The sequence below is a fragment of the Lemur catta genome, chromosome 18, assembly GCF_020740605.2.
Source record: "Lemur catta isolate mLemCat1 chromosome 18, mLemCat1.pri, whole genome shotgun sequence".
Taxonomy (NCBI): domain Eukaryota; kingdom Metazoa; phylum Chordata; class Mammalia; order Primates; family Lemuridae; genus Lemur; species Lemur catta.
Window position 1 is genome coordinate 6,699,467 of NC_059145.1, and position 9,789 is coordinate 6,709,255.

The following is a 9,789-nucleotide window of genomic DNA, read 5'->3' on the forward strand; positions in this document are numbered from 1 at the left end:
ATCTATCTACTATGTATTAAGCACACATTAGTCCCTTTCAAGAGTATATTGCATGAGACTCTTTTAGTTGCAAGTGACAGAACCCACCCCAGACAATGCTAGAAAAAAGGGATGCATTGGCACTGGGAACTCAGCAGTCCAGAAATGGAGCTGGCTTCAGGCCCAGCTGGATCTAGGGCTTATTGGGACTGCTCCTATTCTCCATGTCCTGGCACAGCTCTCGTCTCTGTTGCTTTCCTCACAGGCTGGCTCTCACCGTTTGGCAGCCAGCAGTGGCTCTGCCCCACAGCCTGCTCACTCACAGACCCAGGCAAGGAGCACCACTTCCTTAGGGAAGTTCCAGCGGAGGCTCAGGCCCGACTGGCCTGGCTTGGCGCTCACCTGCCCTGAACCTATCACCGAAGAGGGGTGAGTTTCCAGTGCTCTGATTGGCTAATCCTTGGTCATGTGTCCTCTCCTGTCGGCCCTTTCCAAATCACCGGAAATGAGGGGAGGGGCTGAGGGAAATTCGGGGTGCTGTTGCCAGAGGAAGGGGTGCTATCCCAGGCTGGGCCTATGAGGTACATCAGCGGTCCCCAGGCTGTCTGGCACCAGGGACTGACTTCATGGAAGACAATTTTCCAGGGTGTGGGTGGTTTCGGGAGGATTCGAGCGCATTACGTTTGCTGCGCAGTCGGACCTCCGTGCTAATGGCAGTCTGGATTTGCCGCCGCTCCCCAGCCCAGCATCGCCGCCCCAGCGCCACCTCAGGTCACCGGCGGTAGAGTCTCCCGGGGAGTGGGCGACCCGGATCCCGCGCACGCGGTTCGCAGTGGCGTTTGCGTTCGTTGGAGAGTCTGATGCCGCTGCTGATCCGACAGGAGGCTGCAAATACAGACGACCTTCGACCTTCGACCTTTGCTGCTCCCCGCCGCTCCCCTCCTGCTGTGCCACCAGGGTCCCCACAGGCGCAGACCAGTACGTCCGTGGCCTGGGTTGAGGACTGCAGAGGTAGATGACAGTGTTATACTACCTCGGCTCGACGGGTTTATTTTTCAAAATATATATATATAAAGAAAATCAGGTTTGGAAAGGCTAAGTAATCCCCTAATTCAGAGCTCTCGGTCCTAGGAAATGGCCCTGCAGGAACTCAAACCCTAGGCTTGTGACTGTTGTTTGCTTTCTCCTCTTCCAAGCTGTCTCCCGCCCCCACGCCCTTCTGGAAATGCCCACTCTCTCCTTATTTCCATGCTCAGATGCAAAACTGAAAGACTCTGGCATTGAGCAAAGCTGGGCTCACACCCAGCTTTTACACCGGGCATTTCAGCTTCTGCCTCGGCCTGGCTGTGGCCTTTGGTCTCTGCACCTCTTCGGTCTCTCTGAGACTCGGCAAAGGGACCACTGGACCCTCCGGGGCCTTGGGGAGGCCTCCAGTGGAGGCTGTCCCTGAAGGGGCCCTTCCTGGGACTCAGGCTGGCACTGAGCCGCTCACAGTCACATCCCCACGCGTGTGCCGGCGCTGGCACCCACTCCACGTGGGGGCTGCCACGTGGCTCCACCAGAGCCAGGAAGGAGACGGCGGCCATCCAACAGTGAGGACAGGCAGATGGAGCGAGTGACTCAGCACGGGGGCAGATGTGGTCAGATGAGAAGAGTAAACACGAAGGCTGCAGGCCACACCTGCCACGGCCCCCTCAGAGCTGGGCAGGAATGGTGGGGCCCGGTGGTGACAGAGCTGGGAGGCAGGGATGGGGGAGATGGATGGCCCCACCAGGCTCGGCGGAGTGAGGACAGCCAGGCAGATGGCCTCGTTAAAGAAACCAGGCGCGTGTGGGAGCCGGGCTCCATGTGGGAGTAGGGGCCCTAGGGGGGCTCCTTCCTGGCTGGGGCTCCTCCCTGCCGGGCCGTTCCACCCAGGGCTGGGCTTGCCCTCGTTCTGCTCAAGTGGCCTTTCCCCTGGGTCTGTCCCAGGTGTATTCATTGCTGGGACCAGTGGCTCAGAAGCACGGGCCACAGCACGCGGCGTGGGAAGCCCCTGGCCCAGGACAGCCTCCCGTCCTCATTGCCGACAGGACTATCTTTTGAGCGCTTGCCACCCAGACATGGTGCTGGGCCTGGGGGGGCATCCCCCCACGTTGCATGTGCTCTCCCTTCAACCTGGAGCCCCCCCCGTCCCCCCATGCAGACTCTTCCTCAGCTATCACCTCCTCCAAGAGGCCCTCCCTGACTACCACATCTGAAGTGGCCCCATCACTTCTCAGCCCAGGACTCTGTTTGGTTCGTCAAATTCGTCCCATCTGTCTCCTCACTGGCTTTGCTCCCTGCGGCAATAGGACAGACATCCTCCCGGACAGGCTGGGTCTGTCTTGTTCTTGGCTGCGTCCCAGGTCCTGGAACAATGCCTGGCACATAATAGGCACTTCATAAATGCGTGTGGGCTCAACCTTCACAGCCTGGCGAGTGGGGGCTGGGGTCCTGGCCCTTCCGCCTCCCCCGCCCAGCTTGTTCTTCCTTCTGGAAAGTGGCGGGAAGAAGGCGACTTCGCTCTGCCTCACGTGCCACGTACGTGTCTCCTTCATTCTGTCTCCCCCACTAGAGGAGAAGCTGCAGGAAAGCGGCACTTTTTGTCTGCATCCCCAGCGCTTTGTTGGTTCAATGAATGCTCCTAGGGTAGATGCTGTCACCTAAGACTGGAAGGGGAGAGCCTGCCTTCCAGAGGGTGAACGGGGACCCAGAGGAAGGGACCTGCATGCTTCTGGAGGCCAGAGCCAGAGCAGGGGCCAGCACCGGCCAGCCCCAGACCCCCGCTTGTCCTGGGCCCTGAGCTGACCACAGCGGCCAGGGTGGTGGGTGAATACTCGCCCCCAAGGGCCTCCAGGTCCCAATCCCTAGAACCTGAGAGTATGTTCTCCTACAGGGCAAAGGAGATTTGCAGATGTGATGAAGTTTAGGACCTTGACAGGGGAAGGTTTGCTGGGGCTGTCTGGGGGGGCCCCCAACGTAATCGTGAGTGTCCCTACAAGGGCAGTCCGAGGGAGAGCTGACTACAGAAGTAGGAGCTGTGACAACAGAAGCAAGTGGCTGGAGAGACGTAGGGAAGGGGACTGTTGTCAAGGCAGGCAGGTGTCCCTGGAAGCTAGAAAAAGCCGGGAAGGGCAGCCAGCCCTGCCGACACCTTGACTGCAGCCCAGTGACGCTGATGTGGGACTTCTGGCCTCCAGACCTGTAAGAGAATAGATGTGTGTTGTTTAAAAAGTCACCGAGATGAAGAGTTGCAAATGGTTTCTGGAGATCTGTTGCACAATGATATGAATACACTTAACACTACTAAACCGTGCACTTACAAATGGTTAGCATGGTAAGTTTTATGTCGTGTGTTTTTTACCACAATTTTTATTCTTCCTTTTTTCTTTTTTCTTTTTTTTTTTGAGACAGAGTCTCGCTCTGTTGCCCGGGCTAGAGTGAGTGCCGTGGCATCAGCCTAGCTCACAGCAACCTCAAACTCCTGGGCTTAAGCGATCCTACTGCCTCAGCCTCCCGAGTAGCTGGGACTACAGGCATGCGCCACCATGCCCGGCTAATTTTTTTTCTATATATATTTTTAGTTGGCCAGATTATTTCTTTCTATTTTTAGTAGAGATGGGTTCTCGCTCTTGCTCAGGCTGGTCTTGAACTCCTGACCTCGAGCGATCCACCCGCCTCGGCCTCCCAGAGTGCTAGGATTACAGGCGTGAGCCACTGCGCCTGGCCCACAATTTTTAAAAAAGGAACAAAAGGTCACCAAACTTGTGGTAATTTGTGACAGCAGCCACAGGAAACGAACACAGCCCGTCTGTAACTGGCCAGCCCCAGGGAAACCGCGCCTGTGTTGGGGAAGGCCCACCCTGCCGTCCCCTGGGCGGCCCCCTGCCAGGCGGAAGGACAATGCACCGAGAGCTGGCCACACACCTAGCTTCCTCCCACTGAGGTCCCTGAGCGTGGGTTTCTACTGTGATCCCCAATGTCCCCACAAAGAAACAGGCTTAGAGAGGTGAGGTGACATGCCAAGGTCACACACTGAGTAGCAGAGCTGGAAGTTGAACACCGAGATCTTCGTCACCTTCCCCTGCATCCCTGGAGGCCGAGTCAGCTGCGTCTCATCGCCGCTGGTCCACCGGCGTCCAAATGCCCAAATACTGCTTTTTAGCAGCTTCTAAAAGAGCCATAGAATTGCCTTCTTCCTCTCTGTTTGTAGCCAGGCAATCACTTCTAGTTAATCATAGACCAGAGAGTCTCATTCTGTCCTGATACGCCCACAAGTAGATCCGAGATTGCATGGGCAAGTACAGAAAAGCCAGTTCGCTCACGTTCCACGTACAGGCCTCTGCGGCCCGCGGCCCAGCCCCAGCTGGTGGGTGGACTGCAAACCCACGGCCAGGAGCCCCCCCCGCCGGCGGGGGTTTCTGCTGGGCCTGGACTACACTTGGTGTTATTTTTAATTGGCATGCAACATTTAGCACCAGATTTCTCTTCAAAATCAGAAGTCAGGAGAGCAGTTAGCTCTATTTCTGTGTAGGGCGGGACATGCTGGGCTATGCCGCAGTAACAAGCACCTCCAGGTCTCAGGAGCTTCCCCCACAGATGTCTATTTCTTCTCGCACTACACACCCAGTGCAAGGGGGCGGGGCTCCCCACACTGAGGGAGGGAGGGAACCAGGCTGATGGAGGCGCCCCAGTCTTTCAGTGGCGTCTGAGACATGTGGCCTTGTCAGTCGCTACTTCAGGGAAAGAAGAGGCAGGAGAAAAGTCCGTATGGCTTGTTGCACAGCGTCAGCAGGTGACACACATCTGACTTTCACTCATTTTTCAGTACTGAAATCAGTCATGTGTCCCATCTACACCGCAAGGCGGCTGAGACGTGCAGTCTTTTGTGACCGCTAGTTTTAATATTCTTTCCATTTGGTAGCAATTCACTGGAGCTGAGTGAGCACTGCCACCCTCAGGGCATGCTGCCATGGACAGGTGTTCAAGATGTGCACTGCAAAGCCCCAGGAAGCACCACTCATGTTGTAGTTCCTGGGGCTGGTGCTCCCTGCAGTTGTGCCGTGCACAGCCTGTAAGACTATCTGTAGCACCACCATTCCCTCCCTAGATGGGCACAGTTTGCCCCAGTGCCAGACTGACTTCTTCCCTGAAGATCCCGTAGCATTCCAATTGCATCCTCTGCCTTAGAATCACTAAATACAAATTCCTCATCCAAATTAACTTCATATACAATAAAGTCCAAACTCCTTTTCAGGGCATTCAAAGAGTTTGCAAATGGGCCTCAGCTTTATTTTTTAGTAGCATCTCTCCTACCCCCACCCCCACCTCTGGCTGCCATGTGCCCCTATGCTCTTGTCAAATATTCCCAAGGTGGGTTAGATGGCCCTCTCAGCCCTCAGGGTGCTCCCCAAAACATATCAGTTTGGGAAATGAGGCACACTATATCCCATTTAAGTCTCTATTAAAGGTTCTGACAAGTCCTGCAAAACTAGTTTAACTTTGTTTAATCCAGTGTTTGCCAACCTCTGCCCTTTTCTTGAACAGAACCCATGATGTCCCAGGAAGAGGACTGTCCATCCACCCAGCACCTGCTGCCTGTGTTTGTGTCTACACCACTCTCCTTCCCTTGCTCTTCCTTCCTCATATGAGCATGACAGCTCCTACATATTCTGCAAATGCCCTTGCTGAAGATCCTCCTCACGGCCTGGGTCACACTGAATAGTTAGCTTTGTTTTGGCCTCTGCAGCACCAGGACTTCTGTGGACAGAGCTCCGACCCCTGGGGCCACAGACCATACTGCCGCCTCCTGTCTGTGGCTCACAGCAGCCTGCAAGCTCCATCCCTGAAAGGGGGACATTCTTGGCCCCTGGCACTGATCAAAACTGTGCTCTTTCTCCTTCCCTGAGGTGGGCAGGACCTCTGGTCTCAGCCACCCCCAGTCATGCTCATCCTGGGAGCCTCTCACAAGACAGGAGACTCTCGACTGAACACCATGTTCTGAGTCCTCATGTGTTAAAAATGCAAGAAATTCCCTCAAAGCTTTACAAAAACTGTGGTAATTTAAATGCTTACATTTAACAATTCATTCATTTGTTCAGCACGTGCTTCTAGAGCTCCTACTTGGGTGCCAGGCGCTGGGATGGTGTCAGGGAACAAAGCAGACCTGGTTCTGTTTCATAGCCGCTTCCGTGGGAGGCGAGGTGGGACAGGCGGTGGTGCCGAGTGCTAGGGAGGGAGCACAGCTGGGTGGAGGGAGTGGGTGCGCAGGGCGGTGGGAGGGAGGGATCCCCCTTGTTGACAGTGTGCCTCCAGGGGCCTCTCTGATATGGTGATATTTGAGCAGAGAACCAAAGAGGAGTGAGAAAGAGGCACATGGTTGTCGTGGGGAGAACCTTCCAGAACAAGAGGACAGCAAAGGCAGAGGTGCCAAGCAGGCACGTGCCGGCCAGGAGGCCAGGTGGCTGAGCAGGCAGGGAGGGCAGGAGGAGCCGAGCTGTGGCCCTCAGCCTCGCGGGCCCCAGTGGAGGTGGAGGGGAGGGTTGGACAGACCCAGAGGACAGAGCTCACAGGGATAGCTGAGCGATCCAAAGGACGCGAGACGGAAAGAACAGAGGCAAGGGTGACAACAGTGACGAACATCTTTCCTCCATCCCAACAGGGCATCTCCAGGGGTTCACGCGCCACCTGGCCTGGAGTCTGACCGGGGAGGTTGTCAACACGAGGCCCAGGCCAGGCAGCATCCCCGACCCCTTCCTTCCCTGTGGGAGCAGCAGCTGGCCCACAGCTCCCTCCACCCGCTGGGGCTGGAGGAGGGACAGGGCCCAGCAGCACTCAGCAAGGACCCTGGCCCCAAGGGTGCGTCCTGCCTGAGGAATCCCACCGAGGCGCCGCCTGGGGGCGCCCACTGGGGACAGGTAAGGGGGCAGCACAGCTTGGCGCCCAAGTCGGAAGGGGCTGACGGAGTCGTGCAGGGCGAGGAGCCCTTGCCTTGGCAGAGCCCTGTCGCTGGCCCCTGCGCGGGTACCGGGGGGTGGGGGACGCCTGGGGTTCCATCACCCTCCTGGCGGAGAAGGGGCTGGGGCGGCCCATGAGAGGACGCAGCAAGCAGGAGGCAAAGGGGCGGGCGCTCCAGGGGAAGAGTCTGGAATCCAAAGACTCTGCAGGGAAACGCAGCTTCTCTTCAGCCTGAGCCGCCAGCCCCCGGCCACGTGCAGCCTCCGCCTCACAGGGGCCTGGGTCCCCGCAGCCCAGACCCACCCTCGGCACCGGCTCACGGGCCACGTGTGACCAACACAGCGCCTGAACATCAGGACATTTCCTATTTTAAAAGCCCAGACTTCCAATTTCTCTTCAAAAGTGCAGCACAGCCAGCCCCACTGCGCCTGTCCGCAGGGGTCTCCATCAGCTGGACCCCGGAGGGTCGGTTCCGCCCTGCCCTGACGCCCGTGCCTCGGCCCTGCCGCCCCAGGCCTGGCGGGCAACTGCCTCCCCTGGGCGCCACGACGGGGCTGCTGCAGGCTGAGATGGTAGCCGTCCCCAGGCACTCGCCCGCCCCCTCCCAGCCCCCGCGTCCTCTGTGAACCACAGGGGAGGGGCAACCACCAGGGCTCCCCCACCTCCCTCCCGGGCAGAGACGGAGGCTGGAAAGGTTGCGGGGAGCAGGCACATGGAGGGTCCCGGGATCCCTCGTGGAGAAGAGCCAGGGGTCTCCAGGGGCTTCGACACAGGCACTGCCCGGCCCTCCACGCCGGGGCAGCGCGGGACGGACCAGAGCGAGGGCAAAGGCCCGGCAGCCACAGAACAAGAGCCTCTTCCCACTGACCGACATCGGCCAGACCGAGGGTGGCGGGCCTGTGCCTGGCGCCTGCTCCCTGCCTCGGGGGCCAGCCTGGAGACCCGCGTGCCCACCCTGGGTCTGCCCCTCCTCTCCGTGACCCCCGCAGGGCCCCTTAACCTCCGGCCATTAGTCTGGGATGACGAGAAAGAGAGGGTGGGCCTCCATGGCCTCTGGGGACCCTTTTCACTCTGAGAGCCTCCGGCTCTAATGGGAGCCTTTACAGACTCACCGGGTTGTCGTTTATAGACAGCCCCACGTGCCAGCGCGGCACAGCCTGACCTGGCGGTTGACAGGAGCTGACAGCCTCCACATGCAGGGCTTGGGCCAGGCCTGGCATGTTCCCCTGTGATTGCTGTCCCAGTCTGCTCCCGCAGTTCACTGAGGAAGCGAAGACTGGGCGAGGTGGGGGCTGGGCCCCCTGTGTGCACCCGCACTCTCCCAGCAGGCCCGCACAAGCCTCCCCCCAGGGAGAACGCAGCTCAGGTCTCATCAGCCACCCATGGTGGTGGGGGGGTGGCCTCTGGTCCTGGACCCTGTCTGGCAGCTGGGCAGGTCGCCCCAATATCACATTACCCTCCACCCAGCCTCCTGTCCCCGACCCCTGGCTTCAATTCAAGGAGTGAACCGGCTCTAGGCCAGGTGGAGCCCAACTCAAGGGGCACTGGGGGGACTACCTTGAGGAATGCAGGTGGGCACAGGTGGGGCTGAGAAGCTTCTGGTGGCTTCTAGGCCCTAAGGCCCATTTGGAGGAGGTTTGTGCCTCATGCCAGGCCTGCTGTGTGCAGGGTAGAGGACGGAGGGACTTCGGCCTCAGTGTCCTTCTCTGCAGTGCTTGGAGCCCATGGAAATCCCCCAACCCCCAAGGCAGGTTCGGGCCTGAGTGCATGATTTTGGGGTTGTCTTTCTTATGGGCCCCCACTGTTCATTATGCTTGAGGGCAGCTTTAGGAAGAGGTTTTATGGCTGCTGAGGAAAGAGTAAGTAATGCAAGTCCGGGGAAAGCAAATTCACCCAGTCCTGCAAATGCTACGAGCTGGCGCCTGACAGAGGCGGATAGATAACCTGCAATTACCCGCTGCGTCCCCGGCCTCGCCCCGGCTCCCTCCCGCCTGGTCTCCAAGCAATTTCAGACCTTTTTGTACATCTGAAGCAGAGATTGTGTACGATTTCTCTCGATTTCTCTCTTCGGCAGAAGCAGCTTTCAGGTGGGGAGAGGAAGGCAAGGCGTGTTTATTCTTGAACAAAGGCAGCTGGAGACACAACGGGAGCATCTCCCAGCCCGCCATCCACCGCTCCTGCCGCCCTCGCCAAAGTCCAGGTCCCTCACCCAGCTGCAGAGGAGAGGTTTAATTGTGTGTGCTCTGCTCAGCTTCCACCAGGTGCAGGGATCGGGGACAGGGTGTGGGCTGCTCTGCTGGTCTCTCCCCATGGGGCAGGTGATGGCTGGGCAGGTGGGAAGCAGTCCCAACCATGCCATGTCTATGTGAGTCTGGTCCAGGCAGTGTCTGCATGAGTGTGGGAAAGGGACCCCATGGCCTGTCATCGGGTAGTTCCCCAACCCCAGCACGCCCCTCTGGCGTCTTCTCTTCGTGGATTTTTGAGTTATAATTTTAAAGACCTTTTAATTTACTTAATATTTTCTTTGCATCAATTTATGTTTTAAACATAATAAATTTATATTAAAGGGATACCAGAATAAGGTAAAAACTGCAGAAATTGAAAAAGATAATGGACAAGTCAGGGTTGTTCACTATATATAATAGAATTGAATGCAATTCAGAGCAATAGAAATTTATTCTGGCTAATGTAAACAGAAAGGGCATTTATTAAGGGGTATTTGGACCCCGGAGACCCTCTGGGAGGCCTGAGCATCATGCTTAGAGGCTGAACATCCAGGAAGAAGCTATGGGAACACCACCACCCTTGCCCTTGACTTTGACCCCCAACCTG

General features: G+C 57.6%; 1 long non-coding RNA gene across 1 annotated transcript; it reads left to right on the plus strand.

Annotated features, from left to right (window-relative positions):
- The first annotated feature begins 1,396 nt into the window (after positions 1-1,396).
- On the plus strand, positions 1,397-6,088 carry LOC123623475. Its single transcript, XR_006729863.1, has 2 exons — positions 1,397-2,541; positions 5,548-6,088. It is a non-coding gene; the product is annotated as an uncharacterized LOC123623475 (long non-coding RNA).
- Positions 6,089-9,789: the final 3,701 nt, after the last annotated feature.